At 43.1% G+C, this 18,804-nt stretch overlaps 1 pseudogene; it reads right to left on the reverse strand.

Annotated features, from left to right (window-relative positions):
* Window positions 1-7,644: 7,644 nt before the first annotated feature.
* LOC148421822 (uncharacterized) lies at window positions 7,645-10,698 on the reverse strand (annotated as a pseudogene).
* Between the last annotated feature and the right edge of the window lie 8,106 nt (window positions 10,699-18,804).

Consider the following 18,804-nt stretch of genomic DNA (forward strand, 5'->3'; position numbering starts at 1 on the left):
TGACCAGGAGGATCAACTACACTCCAATTACTACTGTGCAGGCTGTGTGGCTGCATTGATGGCTTCTCAAGAAAAATTATGTGGCTGAATTGTGGAAAGACCAACAATGACCCTTGGGTTATTGTTCAGAACTACATCAACTGTGTAGCAGAGTTTGGAGTTTTTCCAAAGCGGCTTTGCACAGATACCGGCACTGAAAATGGACTAATGGCAGCCCTTCATTGTACTTTGAGATCAGAGCATGCAGATGAGTTTGCAGGAGCTAAAAGTCACATGTATGGCACCTCAACATCCAACCAGCGGATTGAAAGTTGGTGGTCCTATTTCCGGAAACAAAGGTTTTTGTCCCCTTTCATTCATTTATGCTTTACTTGCCCCTGGATTATTGTATTTGCTATATGCATTTATACTATTCCCCGAATCATATGTATATTGCTGTGTAATTTAAAAGAAATTGTATATTGTAGTGAAATTTCCAAAAGGCATCAAGTCATTTGCAAGTACACTTGTATATTAATCTATGCCATTTAAAGAATGATGATCTGGATGAATAAAATGTGTATTTTCTATCTAGGAGCCAATATTGGATGGCTCTGTTTAGTGACTTGAGGAGAGGCATCTCTTCAATGGCAGCCCTGCACACACAAAGTTTTTACGATACTGCTTCCTGGGAGTCCTGCAGAAAGAGCTGGATGAATAAAAGCAGCACTGGAATACTCATACCATTCGTCCCGTTCAACAATCTTGGTGCCCATCTGGAAGTAATGTAGCATGTGCCTCACAAGTGAGTATTGATCAAAGAGTTTCACCAGTAATTTGAATTATAATGTATAAAAATACACATCTAGTCTCTAATATTACATTGAAATATTGGACAATGTTATTAAAAAATACAATGTGGTGCTCCAGTGTACTTGAAAATAGTTTCTTAACACTTTGATTATAATAAATACAATTAAAAATCAATTATTCCCTCATGTGTAGATCATTGCTTTTCTTTGGGTGTCCGCATCCTTGTCCTGTAATGAACTATGAAGGTAGTTGAATAAGCATAAAACTCAAACTTAACAGGAAAGTTAAACTTTCTTGCTGTGTTGCTCACTGTGGACTCTTTTCTGTACTTGCTCCTAGATTTGATGGGACAAATTGTGGTTTCCCAGCATCTGCCCAAACCCTGAACCACATCACCAACATCATTCCAGGGCCAGCAGTTGCTGGCAGAGATGAGCATGAAAATCTCTTTGAAGAACTGCAAAGACAGAGTGGTGTAAGAGCTCCTTTGCAGTTGGAATCAGCTGTTGAGAACTACATCACCCTGAAAAATTTGGCTGGTCTTTAAACCTTTTCGGGACATGTTTGGCTCTTTTTTTTCTTTATTGATAATGTGTGTTGTGACATCATGCAACACAACGTTTTTTGTGTAGTGTTTGCTGTCTGTCTGTGCCTGGGGGGAATAAAAATTTAAAAAGTCTGTTGTTACCATTTTTTATTATTGCCACTATTTTTATTATAGAAATATGCTAAGACAATGTTGTTGTTTTTTTAATTGTTCTACTAACAGAACATATATTTGAAATAGAAAATATTGAACATAGGACTACTAATTAACACAAAACAACTTCAGCAGTAATGTATAACATTCAACAACACAAAACTGTGTCTAAAGGCACCCAAAGCCAGGGGAATTCTTGATGCCAAAGTCCATGTTAGCTTTGAAGGCACTATAAGTGTCCAAAAGAGATAGTTTTAAAATGTTGGCACAGGTATTTGCCATTGGGAATGTTGAGATTGTAGAACATAGGAATTGAAGGCGTGGCAGAGGACTCATACCAGCAAGAGGCATACGTGGCACACCCGTAGCGAACATTAACACTTCCAAGATGCTCGTCTCTCCTTCTCTTTTAGACTCCTGAAAGTCTGAAATAACTTCAGTATACTTTTTTCAGGAGTCTCTGCTTCTAAGAGTCCAATCAGTCATCAATGAGAACGAACAGAGAGACATTCAGTGTTCTCAACCATAGTCATGAAGGTATAGATCGGACATTACCTAAACTTAAATAAAACAAAAAAGAGGAAACATTACCTCCACTTGTGCCAGGTTTACATAACACAGAAATTTGATGTGTTGCCACATGAACAGCAAAAAGATGGTTTAGAAGACAGCTGGTGTTCAAAAAAAGGACAATACATTATGACCTGCAACAAAACAAATCAAGTATATTACCTTCCTTAGCACTTCAAATGTATGAACATTTAAAAATAATACAATAACATATAGACAGACATCATTCATAAACAAGCAATATGTCAAAATGAATTACAGGTGTGTCTTAATCACGGCAATTCCCTCTGACAAGGGCTAAAAAAGCCTCAAGTAGTTAAACACACAAGAACAGTAGATAGTGCCGATAGATTGTGTTAGTGTGTGTGTGTGTATAAACTTAGTTCGTGTTCCTCCTCTTTGTATTCCTCCTCTTCTTTGTATTCCTCTTTGTATTTTCTTCTTCTTCGCTCAAATAAAATAAAACTACAGGTGAGGTGCAGCTGCAATAATGGTCCCCAGTAATTCATTTCTGTTGTGGAGTTTTTTTATTTGCAGCATTTCTTTTTATTTGTAGTGCTGTTCCCTCTATTTTCAGAGGTGTTTCTTTAGTTTGTTTGCAGCGCTGTTTCTTTTTGTTTGCAGCGTTTTTTTTTTATTTACAGTGCTGTTTCTTTTTTTTGTAGCGTTTTTTTTTATTTGCAGCGCCGTTTCCTTTTAGTTTGCAGCGTTTCTTTTATTTAGAGCATTTTTCTTATTTGCAGCAATGAGGGCTCTCGGCCACCGTATTTTAAAACATATCACCTTAACAACAAAAAGTTAAGGTGATATGAGTTGTGCAAATTTACAGTGAAGCAGGGAGGACAGCTAATTTTAAAGTTAAGTTCTTTCGTATAACTTTGACGGAGAGAAGTCACTCTGCAAAAGGAAATCAAGAAACTACTCAGTGAAGTAGGATCGATTTGACTTGAATTAGCAAAAGTCCAACATCAAATTCTCAATTTCTATCCTTTGTTTAAAATAAAGTGAAGTGTGAAAATAATACATCTTAGTCTGTTTACTGATAAGCATGTCAATGAATTTGGAAAATAAACATGACAATTTATAAATTTGGAGAGCCAGAGGTGGAAAATCATCACAATGTAAGTATGTCATATCAGCCAATAAACATTATTTTAACTGTTTAAAACGATTAAAATGAATATTCAACAGATTAAAGTTTAATGACAATCAAATCCGTGAGCCGTCACCTTAACGTGGTGGAGGGGTTTGCGTGTTCCAGTGATCCTAGGAGCTAAGTTGTCGGGGGCTTCAGGCCCCTGGTAGGGTCACCCATGGCAAACTAGGTGAGGCTCTCGTTATGCGATCGAGCTCCTCACCACCATTTTATGTGGTAGTTATTTACCGTCCTCCTGGCCCATACTCTGGATTCTTAGATGAATTCCCTGAACTTATGGCTGACTTAATAACTCACACAGATAATATATTAATTATGGGTGACTTCAATATTCATATGAACTCCCCATCAGAGCCACTTACTGTAGCTTTTCAAGCAATAATCGATGCATTTGGTTTTACACAAATAATAAAAGCAGCAACACACCGGAATGGTAATATCTTAGACTTAGTGCTAACCCGTGGCCTAACTGCCTCAAACGTCATAATTCTGCCACATACTAACGTTATGTCTGATCATTATCTTATAACATTTGAAGTCCTAGCTCAGTGTGGTCTTGTTGTCCACAACCAAGGCTTTAAGAGCCGTGATATTAATTCTTCAACGACTGCTGCACTTTCTGAATTACTGCCTTCCGCAACAGCTGCCTTTCCGTCCTTCACTGGCTCAGTCGATAAGCTCGCGAATGATTTTAATTCGGTTCTTCTAAATTCCCTAAACTCCATTGCGCCGCTGAAACTTAAAACTCGTCCGAAGCGGCGCACTCCGTGGTTTACGGAGGAAACGCGTACGTGTAAACTGTTAAGTAGACAACTTGAGCGTAAATGGCGAACAACTAAACTTGAGGTTTTCCGTCAGGCCTGGTGCGATAGCTTGCTGAAATATAAAGAGGCTCTTAGGCTAGCAAAAACTAATCACTTTTCCAAAATGATTAGTCTTAATAAAAACAACCCAAAGTATTTATTTGAGACGGTAGCGCAGCTAACACAGCAGCAGCAGGTTAATCAAAATTCCCTCCATTCAGCACACGATTTCATGCAATCCTTTACTCAGCGGATTCAGCTAATAAGGGAAGAAATAAAAAAGGCAGCGCCGCTCACCACCTCAACTGTGATTGTTGATGCTAGTTCGGACAATCAGGTTCATGAAAGTCTGGCTACCCTGTCCCAGTTTGATTTAGTATCCCTGGAGTGTCTTACACAACTGGTTAATGCAGCAAAGCCGACGTCCTGCATGCTCGACCCGCTTCCAGGCAAACTCGTCAAAGAGTTGTTCCCGATCTTGGGGTCGTCTGTCTTGAATATTATCAACCTGTCACTCTCCTCTGGCATTGTACCTGAAGCTTTTAAGACGGCCGTCATTCAACCATTACTTAAGAAACCACACCTAGATCCTGAAGATCTCGCTAACTATAGGCCAGTGTCACACCTTCCGTTTATCGCCAAAATTCTCGAGAAAGTTGTAACACAACAGCTTAGTGATTTTATGATAGACAACAATAGATTTGAACTCCTTCAGTCAGGTTTTAGGGCCAACCACTCAACTGAGACAGCCCTAGTAAAAGTGACGAATGATCTTCTCTTAGCCTCGGATTCCAACATCTCATCAATATTATTACTGCTTGATCTTAGTGCCGCATTTGACACTATTGATCATCATATTCTTATAGAACGTCTTAGATCATGTGTTGGTATCTCGGGATCAGCACTTTCTTGGTTCAGATCTTACATCCTGGGAAGGACGCATAGTGTCTCTTATGGCGACGCAATCTCTGAGTCTTTCTCCGTCTCATGTGGTGTCCCGCAGGGGTCAGTACTTGGCCCCTTACTGTTCAACATCTACATGATTCCTCTCGGCGATATTATACGTAAACATGCTATTAGTTTTCATTGCTATGCTGATGATACCCAACTCTATATGCCCTTAGAAATAACGGATCCGTGCAAGTGCAGTAAACTGGAGGCTTGCCTCGCCGAGATTAAACAATGGATGTCTTCCAATTTTCTGCTTCTCAACCCTAATAAAACTGAGATGTTATTTATTGGCCCTGCTCATCATCAGCACCTGCTTAAGAATACCACGCTGAACCTAGAAAACTGTATTATTTCCCAAAGTAGTTCTGCAAAAAATCTCGGCGTGATATTTGACTCAACTCTCTCCTTTCGAACACATATTAATAACATGACAAGAACGGCGTTTTTTCACCTCCGCAATATAGCTAAAATTCGCCCTATTCTTTCTCTTAGCGATGCAGAAACATTAATTCATGCATTTGTTACGTCGCGCCTAGACTATTGCAACATTTTGTTTTCTGGCCTTCCCATGTCTCACATTAAAAGCCTGCAGTGTGTACAGAATGCAGCGGCGAGACTATTGACAAGGACGAGAAAGTTTGATCATATTACTCCGATTCTAGCTGACCTGCATTGGCTTCCAATACACGTGAGATGTGATTTTAAGGTGTTGTTAATTACTTATAAAATTTTACACGGTTTAGCTCCTTCCTATCTCGTCGACTTAGTATCACCTTATGTTCCGTCCCGACAACTTCGATCACAAAATGCCGGTTTGCTATCGACCCCACGGGCTAAAAAGAAGTCTGCGGGATCAAGGGCATTTTCCATTCGCGCGCCAGTACTATGGAATGCCCTACCTATGGAAGTTCGCGCAGCCACCTCGGTAGAAATCTTTAAATCCCGACTAAAAACACATCTATACTCAAAAGCATTTAGTTAAATTAGCCTGTCTGCAGCCTTCTTCTTTTTTCCTGCCCCCCTCTTCCGGCCGGGAGAGGGGGCTAGCTAGATGGTGAGGGTTGACTTGACCGCCTCCATTGGGTCCTGCGCTGGTCGACCATCACGGGTTAGGAGTCTAGCCGTCTGCGGTCCACCTGGCTGGAATGCGGGATGGTTCCTGCCCAATGGCTTTGCCTGCTGTCAAGACATCACTGCACTATATAGCACAATATGTTTTCTGTAATTTATATTGTTTCTGTGTTCGGTACATGCAGCATCCACTTCAACCTGTGGGCCTGGAAGGGGGCTCCTCCCACCCTTGGTCCCTTCTGGAGGTTTCTGATTTTCCCCAAATTGGGGTTTTTGAGTTTTTCCTTCCCCTTCTGGGAGCTTTGACAGGGGATGCTGTTGTGTACCTTACATTGAAAAGATGTCTCTGTATGACCTCTTTTCATTCTGTGAAGCCCTTTGAGACTTCGGTGATTTAGGGCTATAAAAAAGAAAAAGAAAAGAGAAAAGAAAGAGGTGAGGTTCCAGACTAAACACGGCTTCAGACTAAACACGGCTCACAGACCCCATATGAAGAAAAAGATAAATGGATTTATGTTTCCCTCGCTTGGACGCGGGTCACCGGGGCCCCCCTCTGGAGCCAGGCCTCGAGGTGGGGCTCAGCCCAAAGGGATGACGTGGGTCCCCCCTCACATGGTCTTACCACCTGTGTTAGGGGCCATAGGGGTCGGGTGCAAAGAGAGCTGGGCGGCGGCCAAAGGCAGGGACCTTGGCGCACCAATCCCCGGCTACAGAAGCTAGCTCTTGGGACATGGAATGTCACCTCTCTGGTGGGGAAGGAGCCTGAGCTGGTATGCGAGGCTGAGAAGTTCCAACTAGATATAGTCGGACTCACCTCCACACACATCTTGTGCTCTGGTGCCAGTCCTCTCAGGAGGGGTTGGACTCTCTTCCACTCTGGAGTTGCCCGCGGTGAGAGGCGCAGAGCTGGTGTGGGCATTCTTGTTGCCCCCCAGCTCAGCACCTGTACATTGGGGTTTACCCCCGTGGATGAGAGGGTAGCCTCCCTCCGCCTTTGGGTGGGGGGACGGGTCCTGACTGTTGTAGCAGTTCAGAGTACCCACCCTTTTTGGAGTCCTTGTAGGGTGTGCTGGAGAGCGCTCCCTCCAGGAACTCCCTCGTTCTGCTGGGGGACTTCAATGCTCACGTGGGCAATGACAGTGAGACCTTTAGGGGCGTGATTGGGAGGAACGGCCCCCCCGATCTGAACCCGAGCGGAGCGTCTTTAATGGACTTCTGTGCTCGTCACGGATTGTCTATAATGAACACCATGTTCAAACATAGGGGTGTCCATATGTGCACTTGGCACCAGGACATCCTAGGCCGCAGTTCGATGATTGACTTTTTAGTTGTAGCATCGGATTTGCGGCCGCATGTTTTGGACACTCGGGTAAAGAGAGAGGCGGAGCTGTCATCGGATCACCACCTGGTGACGTGTTGGCTCTGATGGTGGGGGAGGATGCCGGCCAGACCTGGCAGGCCCAAACGTATCGTGAGGGTCTGCTGGGAACGTCTGGCAGAGTCCCCTGTCAGGAGTTTCAACTCCAACCTCCGGCAGAATTTCTCCTACGTCCCGGGGGAAGCGGGGGAGATTGAATCTGAGTGGACTATGTGTCGCGCCTTCATTGTTGTGGCGGCGGATCGGAGCTGTGGCCATAAGGTGGTCGGTGACTGTCGTGGCGGCAACCCGAACCTGCTGGTGGACACCGGCGGTAAGGGATGCCGTCAAGCTGAAGAAGGAGTCCTATCAGGCTTTTTTGGCCTGTGGGACTCCAAAGGCAGCTGACAGGTACCGACTGGCCAAGCGGAGTGCGGCTTCGGCGGTCGCCACGGCAAAAACTCAGGTGTAGGAGGAATTCGATGAGGCCATGGAACGTGACTTCCGGATGGCTTCGAAGAAATTCTGGTCCACCATCCGGCGTCTCAGAGGGGGAAAGCAGTGCATCATTGACACTGTGTACAGTGAAGATGGGGCACTGCTCACCTCAACTCGGGACGTTGTGAATCGGTGGGCAGAATACGTCGAAGACCTCCTCAATCCCACCGACACGTCTTCCCCTGAGGAAGCAGAGTCTTCAGGCACCGAGGTGCGCTCTCCCATCTCTGGGGCGACCACTGAGGTGGTCAAAAAACTCCTTGGTGGCAAGGCTCCGGGGGTGGATTAGATCCACCAAGTTCCTGAAGGCTCTAGATGTTGTAGGGCTGTCTTGGCTGACACGCCTCTGCAACATCGCGTGGACGTCGGAGACAGTGCCCCTGGATTGGCAAACTGGGGTGGTGGTCCCCCTTTATAAGAAGGGGGACTGGAAGGTATGTTCGAACTACAGGGGAATCACACTCCTCAGCCTCCCCGGTAAGGTCTATTCAGGGGTGCTGGAGAGGAGGGTTCGTCGGGAGGTCAAGTCTGAGATTCAGGATGAGCAGTGTGGTTTTCGTCCTGGCCGTGGAACAGTGGACCACCTCTACACCCTCAGCAGGATCCTCAAGGGTGCATGGGAGTTCGCCCAACCGGTCTACATGTCCTTTGTGGACTTGGAGAAGGCAGTCGACCGTGTCCCTCAGGGATCTCTGTGGGGGGTGCTTCAGGAGTATGGGGTATCAGACGCCCTGATACGGGCTGTTCGGTCCCTGTACAACCGATGTCAGATTTTTGTCCGCATTTCCGGCAGTAAGTTGAATTCGTTTCCAGTGAGGGTTGGACCCTTTCAAGGCTGCCCTTTTGTCACCGATTCTGTTCATGACCTTTATGGACAGAATTTCTAGACGCAGCCGAAGCGTTGAGGGGGTCCGGTTTGGGAGCCTCAGCATTGCATCTTTGCTTTTTGCGGGTGATGTGGTGCTGTTGGCTTCTTCAGGCCATGACCTCCAACTCTCACTGGAGCGGTTCCCAGCCGAGTGTGAAGCTGCTGGGATGAAGATCAGCACCTCCAAATCTGAGACCATGGTCCTCTGTCGGAAAAGGGTGGAATGCCCTCTCCGGGTCTGGGATGAGGTCCTGCCCCAAGTGGAGGAGTTCAAGTATCTCGGGGTCTTGTTCACGAGTGAGGGTAGGATGGAGCGTGAGATCGACAGACGGATCGGTGCGTCATGTGGGCTCTGCACCGGTCTGTTGTGGTGAAGAGAGAGACAAAAGGCGAACCTCTCTGTTTACCACTCAATCTGGCTTGAGACGCTACTGATCCTGGGGCCTGCAAGGCATCTTGTAGGGGTCCCGGAAGCGGCGTCCCTGGGAGCATGGCTTCTAGATCTGCTAACCCTGGGGGATGTCGACGAGACAACGCATTGGCATTGATGTTTGCTCGCCCAGAGCGATACTTGATCTCAAAATCAAAGGCTGCAAGCTCCGCAGCACAGCATTGTTCCGTAGCACCCAACTTTGCAGATGTAAGATGACTAAGAGAATGATTGTCTGTAAAGACAACACAACGGTGCCCCATCAAGTGCTCCTTAAAATTTTCAGTCATGGCCCATTTAAGTGCTAGAAACTCCAGCTTCATGGAGTTGTAATTGACCGTGTTGCGCTCTGTGGGTTTCAGACCTCTGCTAGCAAAAGCAATAGGCCTCACTTTTCCAGCCTACTCCTGTGATAGCACTGCCCCCAAGCCTCCATGACTTGCATCCACCTCCAAAATGAAAGGCAGGCAGAAGTCGGCAAAGGCCAAAACGGGAGCGGTTGTGAGTTTGCGCTTTAGGGTCTCAAAGCTCTGCTGACACTCATCTGACCACTTCCCTGACAGTGCACACTCTCACTTTGCTCTACCCTCCAACTCTGTGTGAAGGGAATCATATATTAGGTTGTTATCATTATGTTCTTAGTTCATTGTTACCCATTTATGCAATCCTAGTTCATCTTGACCCTGTCCTTAGATAGAACTGTTGACGCACGAAAGTGTGAGCCGGGACCTTGGCCCAGCTGCCGGTGGCGCCCGGCTGGCTCTTTTGTTGTGTCTTGTAATCTGCTATGCTTCTATTCAATAAAAGCCAGGGGGAACGGCTGGGCAAGTGGAAAACTGGCGTTGGAAGACCCACGAGTTACATTTGCTCAAGCTTTTTTCCCTGCGCCGGCGTAGAAAAGTCAATCTTGGCTGGTCTGAGTTACTCTTTTTGCTGTTTAAGCAGCTAGGCTTGTCCTAGTCTTCTTTTCTGAGATTTCTCTGACACTCTGCCACCAAGCGATGTAGTGGGGCAGCTAGTTTAGCAAAGCCCTTCACAAACCGACAGTAATAACTGGGAAAGCCAAGGAAAGACCGCAGTTCAGAGATGGTACCTGGAGGGGGCCATCTGGCCACAACCTCCACCTTACTCGGATCAGTTGAAACACCCTGGTCAGAAATCACATGTCCCAGATAGCGCACCTCCTGCTGAAAGAAAGCACATTTGTCGAGATTAGCCTTCAGACCCTTCTGTTGCAATCGCCCCAGCACTACCTCCAGCCGTTAAAGATGTTGTTCAATAGTGGAGGAGAACACCACTATGTCATCAAGATAGAGTAGCAATGACTGGCACTGTCGGTCCCCAAAGATGCGCTGCATCAGTCGCTGGAAGGTACTGCAAGCATTGCAGAGTCCGTAGGGCATGCGGTTCCATTTAAACAGGCCAAAAGGGATACAGAATTTGGTTTTAGCTCGGTCTGCTTCCGCAACTGGAACCTGATTGTCCCCACTGGCCAAATCCATGGTAGAAAACCAATGAGCCCCTGTCAAAGTATCAAGGGACTCCTCGATGCGAGGAAGGGGGAAAGCATCCTTCCTAGTCTTATTATTCAGCTGTCGATAGTCAACACACAAGCCGAAGACTACCATCCTTTTTTCGGACCAGTACAATGGAAGAAGCATAGGGGCTGCTACTCTCTCTAATGATTTGAGCCTCTAGCAACTTATTGATATGTTCCTTCACTGCTTCATAATCCGATGGTGGAACGCGTATGTAACGCTGGCGAACAGGAACATGATCCAAGAGAGGCATATCAGGCGCTATCAAGTTAGTGCAGCCCAAGTCCCCATCGTGGGACGGAAAGACAGGAGAATCTTTTTTCAGCAGAAACCTCACCTTAGACTGTTGATCAGCAGGTGCTGCTGGCAGATTGAGTGCCTCAATCCGCTCTGAAACTGGGATCGCAGCAGCCTGCGATGCCACTGTGGCCATGGCAGATGGCTCTTCAGTCACTCCCGCTGGTAAACTAACAACACTGGCCTCTTCCAGGCTCCCAACCACTGTACAGGGATACAGTAGCACGTCGGTGGACCCCACGTTCACAATGGCAATGTACGTGGTTTCCCTCTCCACTCGCACCAAGGCTGGAGAGGCTAACAGTCCAGCAGGGAGGCCAGACTCTAAAGGCTCAAGCAAAGCGGTAGCGCCTGAAAAATGTTCAGCGCATGTGGCCGACACCATCTTTGTCACACCACCAGGTATCCGCCAAGCCTTTTTACCACGCACCTTGACCCTTCCTGGGGTGTGTCGTGCCCCTTCTGCCCTGGCTTGATGGCAATGTTGGAAGGCCTGAACCACAGATTCTGGAGCCTCAGACACTAGAGGTAAGTCAAATAGAGCCAGGCCATGTTGACCAAAAAGCTCTCGATAGCACCTGCGAATGACATTCATCCCTAACACACTAGACACATTGCTGGCAACACCACCAGGGGGATCCTTGACCACTAGCACTCCACACTGTGACATCAACTTACCACAGCGCTGGATCTCAAGCTCTAAGTATCCGATATAAGGGATGGCTAGCCCATTGGTGGCACAAAGTTGTAGCCAATGACACGAATGGAGCTTCTCATGGCCCCAAGGCTCAAAGTGCTGATGAAACACACTTTCGGTTATTGTCGACACCAGTGTCGACCAAACAAGAGGGGCAGTTTGTGGCAACGAGTCCGAGGCAGAGGTGTGGTTCCATTATTTTTATTATGCTTTCTTAAAACAATAATTAAAAATAGTGGTAGTACTTAAATAAGGCTGGAACGTCCTTGTCTGGTACACTGGAGGGGCGAGGCACTTCCAGTCAATCAAAACCACCACCTAGTGAAACACACGCACACCACCACATGCACACTGGTGAACACAACAAAAAATAAATCACCAACACTGAAATTGGAAGCCCTCATCCAGTGACCCCGGAGGTGAAATTCCAGCCCTGTAAAAGACAATTTAAAAGCGAGTAAATAAATCGTTTCGTGAACCAACAAGAATGGCTAAAATACTAAAATCAACCCAAAATTGGTGTTAAAAGTCCAGTAGAACAAATCACTGTCCGAACTGGGAAGAGGGCGCTGGCTCCCGCCCGGGAATCCACGGAGGCGGACGGCTGAGACGTGGAGCACCTCCGGCTGGATCAGGTGAATGCCGCTCAGACGTGAAGGTCCCGTAAAACCAGCTAAACAAAGCAGCAGCGGCACCGACGCTCAATGTCCGCTGCGCAGGGAAATACAAGAAAAGATCATGAACCACAAGAAGAGACTCACCCATTTAGAGCAGATACTCATGTCAATGGGGAAGACAGGAACACAGCCGCTCATTTGGCTGTGTTGCTGATCAAACTGGATTTAAGCAAAGTTTGCTGCGTTGTGCCCCTCAGGGCCTTACTTTAACAACAACCTTAAATAACTCGAGAAATGCCGAAGGGAGGTACCCCAGAAGTAAGTAGACCTCTACGTAAATGCATCAGTGAAGGGGCAAGAGTATGACTGTGTTTTATAGCGGGGCCTTGATTGTAAATTGGCCACCGCTGTGAGGTGCAGGGTACAACCCCTGCCACTAGGAGGCAGCTCTAGCACCTCATGCCTCATAGAGCGAAATAATGCATCTAATAAGATGTTTTCCATAATATTTTTACTAATGTCATATCAATATTACAACAGTCAGATGACATTTTATTTTTTCTAACGCTTACAAAATGTAATAGTTCTATTGTACTGCATTATGTTAATATGATATATAGTAATTGCGACATAAACATTAGACGCATTTCACCCACTAATATATCTTTATGTACCTGTCGGGACAGGGGTGCGTAGTTCTTTTGGTGCCATTTTTGGAACTACACGCCAGACCTACATCCTGCAGTCAGACCTATTAGGGCAGATCGGGAGCACAGGGACAGTGTGTAAGATTTAGACCGTTTTTCAATACGGAGAGCAGGAGGTGCTACAGGTGTTGCATTTGCCATTGTCCGTAGCTATGACAAACATGGCAGCCTCCAGAGTCTCACCCCCAATGTAATATAATTCAATGATAACTAGACCTATGATTATGTTTTAAAAGATACTGTTGGTCATTAAGAACACATTAATTTGCAAGTTTTAGAAATTTACAATTGAATTTATTCCTCTTTAATGAAAACTGGTCTAAATCTTACATACTTTCCTTTTAAGGAATGTAAGACACTTTTAAATTGGATATGATGAAATATGGGTCATTTAGGTTTACAATTCAGTGGATGTTATGTGATTATTCTTCCTAGCACGGTCTAACTATAAGCACAGTATTGTAGAGTTATATATCACAACAGTTTTGATCGCAATCACTTTTTGCATAGTTAGTCATTAATGTTACTTTATTATGGCAATACTACATGAACAACACAATTTTACACAGCGAATCAAAAAAATTCAAATACACTTTTTTGCCGTTATGGTGATATGAGATTGAAGTGTGCAAATTTAAAGTGAAGCAGGCAGGACAGCTAATTTGAAAGTAAGCTCTTTGGCATAACTTTGATGACAGAAGTCACTCTGCAAAAGGAAAACAAGAAACTACTCAATGAAATAGAATTGATTTGAATTTAATTAGCAAAAGTACAAAACCAAATTCTCAACTTCTATCCTTTGATCAAGATAAATGGAAGTGCAAAAATCATGCAGGTTAGTCTGTTAACTGTTAAGTATGACAATGAATTTGGAAAATAAACCTAACAGTTATTGAATTTGGAGAGCAAGCAATAGAGATGGAAAATCTCCCGCGTAAGTATGTCATATCAGCCAATAATGACTTTATAACTATTCAAAACAATTCAATTAAAGCAAAACAATGAAAGTTTAATTTCAATACAATAACCATCTTGAGAAATTCCAGGCACATTCTTGTGACAATATAGTTATATGCAAGCAACTAATTGAAGGAAACCGAGGCATCTAGCCCTATAACGCCAAACATATCATATTTGATACATGAGTTTTTGAGCCCTCCACATAAGTACTGTGACATTTTTTTTTTTGCCTGAAAAATCCAATGTGGACAATCAGATACATGCAATTCACAGAATAACCAGCAGATAAAAGTAATTCGAGAAATCGAGGGCTCCCAATTGGTCTTTGAAGTTGGCTATGAACAAGTAAACAGACGCAGGAGATTTTTGCAGAAGATTTTTGCCAATTGTGAAAAGATTAAGGTAAGAATAACATTATTTTTTTGTGTGAACTATCAATAGGAACAGTCACTGGGTTTATGCAATGTGAAATTATTAAATAATTTATAATTCATATTTTAGTAAAACCATGTTGAAAATTACGCATCAAATTTGATACAGTGGGTAAATAAGGTCATGTAACCTTAAATCAGTCAATTATTATTTCATTGTATTTCATGCATTATAACTAAAATTTAGCAACATGCAGTCTTTTTATTAAGTAAACTCATTATATTCTTAAGTTACTTAATTTGGTACATTAAGAGTAACAAATTACATAAGCAACTTCCAGTTTTGTGATAATTGATTACAAATTGGGTGTTGTGATACGAGAAACTTTGTTTTGCTAACTGATTATACATAAAACTGACCAATTCAAAGAAAGTATACACCAATGGTATTGTGTGTGCATGTATGTTCCTAGAAGGTAAAAAAAATACAGTGTAAAATGCTCTGAAGATGATTTTGGATGGGAATTTAAGTGACATGGAGCAACAAGGGGACCATGATGATTAAGGAGGATTGGGGAAAACTCTGATAATAGTGACGATGAGGAAGATGAAACCCCAAATAGTGGTGGTAAAGATGAAGGCCCAAGAGTCACAGAATTGGAAACAACAAAACCAAAGAACACACAAAAAGGAGCCAGCAAGAAGTATCAGATGACAGCATTTACAACATCATCATATATACTTTGTAATATAGCATCATTGAGTGATGTAATGAAAACCTAACTGTGAACCTGCTCTCTACTTTTGATGGTGTAGAACCACTGGGCAATGATGGGCAATGTTCCCAGACCATCCATTGTTGTCAGCTCCCAAAGATGGTACATGGTACATGATACTCTACATCTAATGGCAAACCATTGCAATTGCATTCATCAATGCACAGCTGAAAAGACCTGGAGAAAATGCAGCCCAGGCAGAAACACCTGGTTTCAGGCTTCTTTTGGCACTGCCCTCACAAATGCAGGAAAAGTAAAAAAGTGTGACACACCACTGTCATCTCCAAAAACAACGCCGACCCCTCCATGGAAGAGGAAAGCCAAATTTCCAATGTGTCCCTGTGATGTGAGAAAAGATAGTAGTCTTGATCATTTCCCAATCTGAGAAACCTGACAGAGATGTAGGAAATGTTTGTTCCACTTTGTCCATGTTTACTATCAAAAATGCTGAGTGCATCTTTGTCTGAACATAGACAGAAGCTGTTTTCTAGCCTACCACCATGCGAAATAAAATAGGTTGTCAACCGCAAAATAAATGAAAAATAATTAAAATGTTAAATCTGCCACACCTCCACTCTGCTATTTCTATTGGTGGATTTCTTATTGTTGCATTGTTTTATATTTAGGCAATATAGGCAATATTGTTCAGGCATTTTTTTTTATGTTTGAAAGCACCAATTTGTTGCATTTGTTTGTGTTACATTATGCTTTTGTTTGTTAAGAAAAAAAATATTTGCGAACTATTACCCAATGTATCAAATAAGATACAAATTGAAACATATATAAATGGACTTTGACATTTCAAAAAAGTATTGTTTGTTTGTTAAGGAGCAATACAGGCTCCAGTTTCAAAGAATCTGAATTTTCTGTCAATTATTTAATGGTGTGGGCTTTATAGGGCTAGCATACTATCCAATACACATTCATCCATCCATTTTCTGTACCGCTTTTCCTCAATTGGGTCTACTGGGAAGCTGGCGCCTATTAGTCTCTGAGCAGTAGGATAAGTGCTATCCTACTCTTTCTGCTTTTATCTAGAAAAGTTTGACCGAATCCAGTTGTGTGTAAAGATAAAATGTTCCTCATTTGGTTCGTTCTCAGGTTCCTTCAACCATCTATAAAGATGGGCAGATACCAGTGCCCATTTTCAGAGATTGAAAATATAAGTTCTACTTTCACACGTACGCCTTCTGTGATGTTGGACTCTCGAATAAATACCCCTCATGCGCACACGTACGTATAACTAGGCTACACAGGTTATTAACCGGAGCTTTTAAATGTCAATAAACATGCATCAGCCAATAAAACTTGTCATTATATGTGATGCTGTGAAAACTAATAACTTAATAATAATTTAAAATAAATACCACACAATTTTAGTCCAAATTACAAACTGCAGTTTAATACAAGAACATAATTTTATTTCTTGACTATTAATTGAATATGAACAAAATAAAATAACACAAACATATTAAATATGAAACAATAAATAAAGGCTTGCACTCACCAAAACAAACAGCGGTCACAATCGATCAGTCTTTTGATTATCTCCCGATATTTTTAACCTCTTCATGGTCTCTTTCTCTTCGCACTGAGATGTAAAGTATAAACACTCAAGTGTTCCCAAAGGTTTTGTAAAAGCACCGTTGCGCATTGAGAAGCTCTTTTTTTTACCTTTGAACTGAGATGTACAACACTGTATATCCACTCGGGTGTGCCCATAAATTTTTAAAAGCACATAGCATATGTGTCTAGCTGTGCTTTGGTGTCTTGTTGCTGCCATGCTTTGCAAATCCAGTGTAGCTCCAAACACCAAATCGATCAAGGCATTCTCAAAGGCATTCCCAGCCGAACTATTTGCCAGGGTTAGCTCACACCCCGGGTAGCCCAAAAATGTCAAGTGAGGACACGTTAGCTAAGAACTACGCTACGCCTCTATGCAATCAGCCAAAGTCAACACCGCGTAGCTTGCTTGTTGAGCATTGCACCGCCTTCCTGCAGTGAGCATCCACTCATGTCACGTTCAACATGAGGCCTCTAGATGGCGATCTTATGACTCACATATCCATCTGCACTTGCACAGAAGCCTGCAACTGTTGAAGCGAATGCCCTTGCGCCTCCGGGAGCAGGCAGATAACATACAGCCTGGCGGCACAAGTTAACTGAATTCTAACTGGCTTAAAACTCCATTTTAAAACTACAACTGTCATGTTCTGTTGGTTTTTGGTTGTGGGTTTATTTGGGGGGTTCTGTTCTTTTATGTTTGCATAGTTCCTGTTTCTGTTCTTTTCATGTCGTTTTGCATTAGTGTTGATTTGGTCCGCCTGTCTGTGTCTACCTGCCGCTTGTGTGTCCACCAATCCGCTCCCCCTGATTAGTGTCCTTCCTAGCTGTTGTGTGTCTGGCCAATTTGTATGTGTGTGTGTGTGTGTGTGTGCGTGTCTTTTTAAGTCGAGTTTTTGTTACAGCCATTATTACAGGCTATGCTTTTGGAGCTTCTCTGCCCTGCTTTTTCCCTGCCTGATTCCCTCAATAAATCATAGACTTCATTTCGCCGTTCCCGTCTCTGAAACTTCCTGCGTCTGGGTCCATCACCCCCACTATAACGCCTGCCTATCTCCCTGCCTCGGCCTACCGTAACAGTGACACTAGAAGGAGTGTAACTAAATGGAAATAACATGACGCGAAAATATTGCTTATTGCAATATTGCTTTTTAGTGTTTTTATATAATTATTTGTCGTGAATTGGAGCAATTTCTCTGGAGACTTCGAAAAAACATACAGGATCCCAATTTAGTTTTTAAAGACTTAAAAGGCTACTGGAGACGAGGAAAGAGGAGAGCTTGGATTCAAATTGGACTTCAATCCAAGAAGATGCTGCGGCGATTGCATTTGTTTGGAAGTCGAATAAATGTGCGTTTGACTCATGTTTTGTTTTGTTTTTTTGAGTGGGTATCTGGATTAAAAATTTAAAAAAAAGTGTGCACAGGGCATAACAGCTAATATAGGTATTAGAAATGGTGTTTATAGTGGACCCTTGCAAAATGACAATGAAATACTTCTAGTAAAAATAACTTTGTATACAGTCTTTCACAAGGTTCAAAACCCAAACCCTAACAAAAAAGGAAATTAACAAATATAATAAACCCAAAATTAAAAGAGGGGAGTATCATCAAGGATATCATCGTTTGTATGTCTTGCTCTCTAATACATCATAATCAATACTAGCTCCAGTTAGTTAAACTAGTAACATATTGTGATGGTGATGTATATTGTGAGCAATAAAATCAAAAGTGAAATATACCCCTTAACAACCGCAATATCTCAGCAGGATCTCAAATTCAAGTATTTTTGTAACATGGTGTTTTTAAAACTATCTTTAAAGACAGCAAATAATTCACTTCTTTTGAGACCCATTCCACAACTATTCATAAATCAGCACCTTTTACAGAGACACACATTTGCTTATGTTACTTCTTAGACTTTTTGGAATCGCTTGTGCCCCTTCAAACTATACTAGCCTTTCTGATAGGGAAAAACTTCTGGATACTTTAGCGAAGTTGGCTATTTCTTGGTTGTATAAATCATTTGTGCCATTTTAAATTCAACTAAGTTGTAAAATTTGAGTGTATTATATTTAGTAAA

Source organism: Hippichthys cyanospilos, chromosome 6, assembly GCF_059441005.1.
Source record: "Hippichthys cyanospilos isolate Australia breed blue-spotted pipefish chromosome 6, RoL_Hcya_1.0, whole genome shotgun sequence".
Taxonomy (NCBI): Eukaryota; Metazoa; Chordata; class Actinopteri; order Syngnathiformes; family Syngnathidae; genus Hippichthys; species Hippichthys cyanospilos.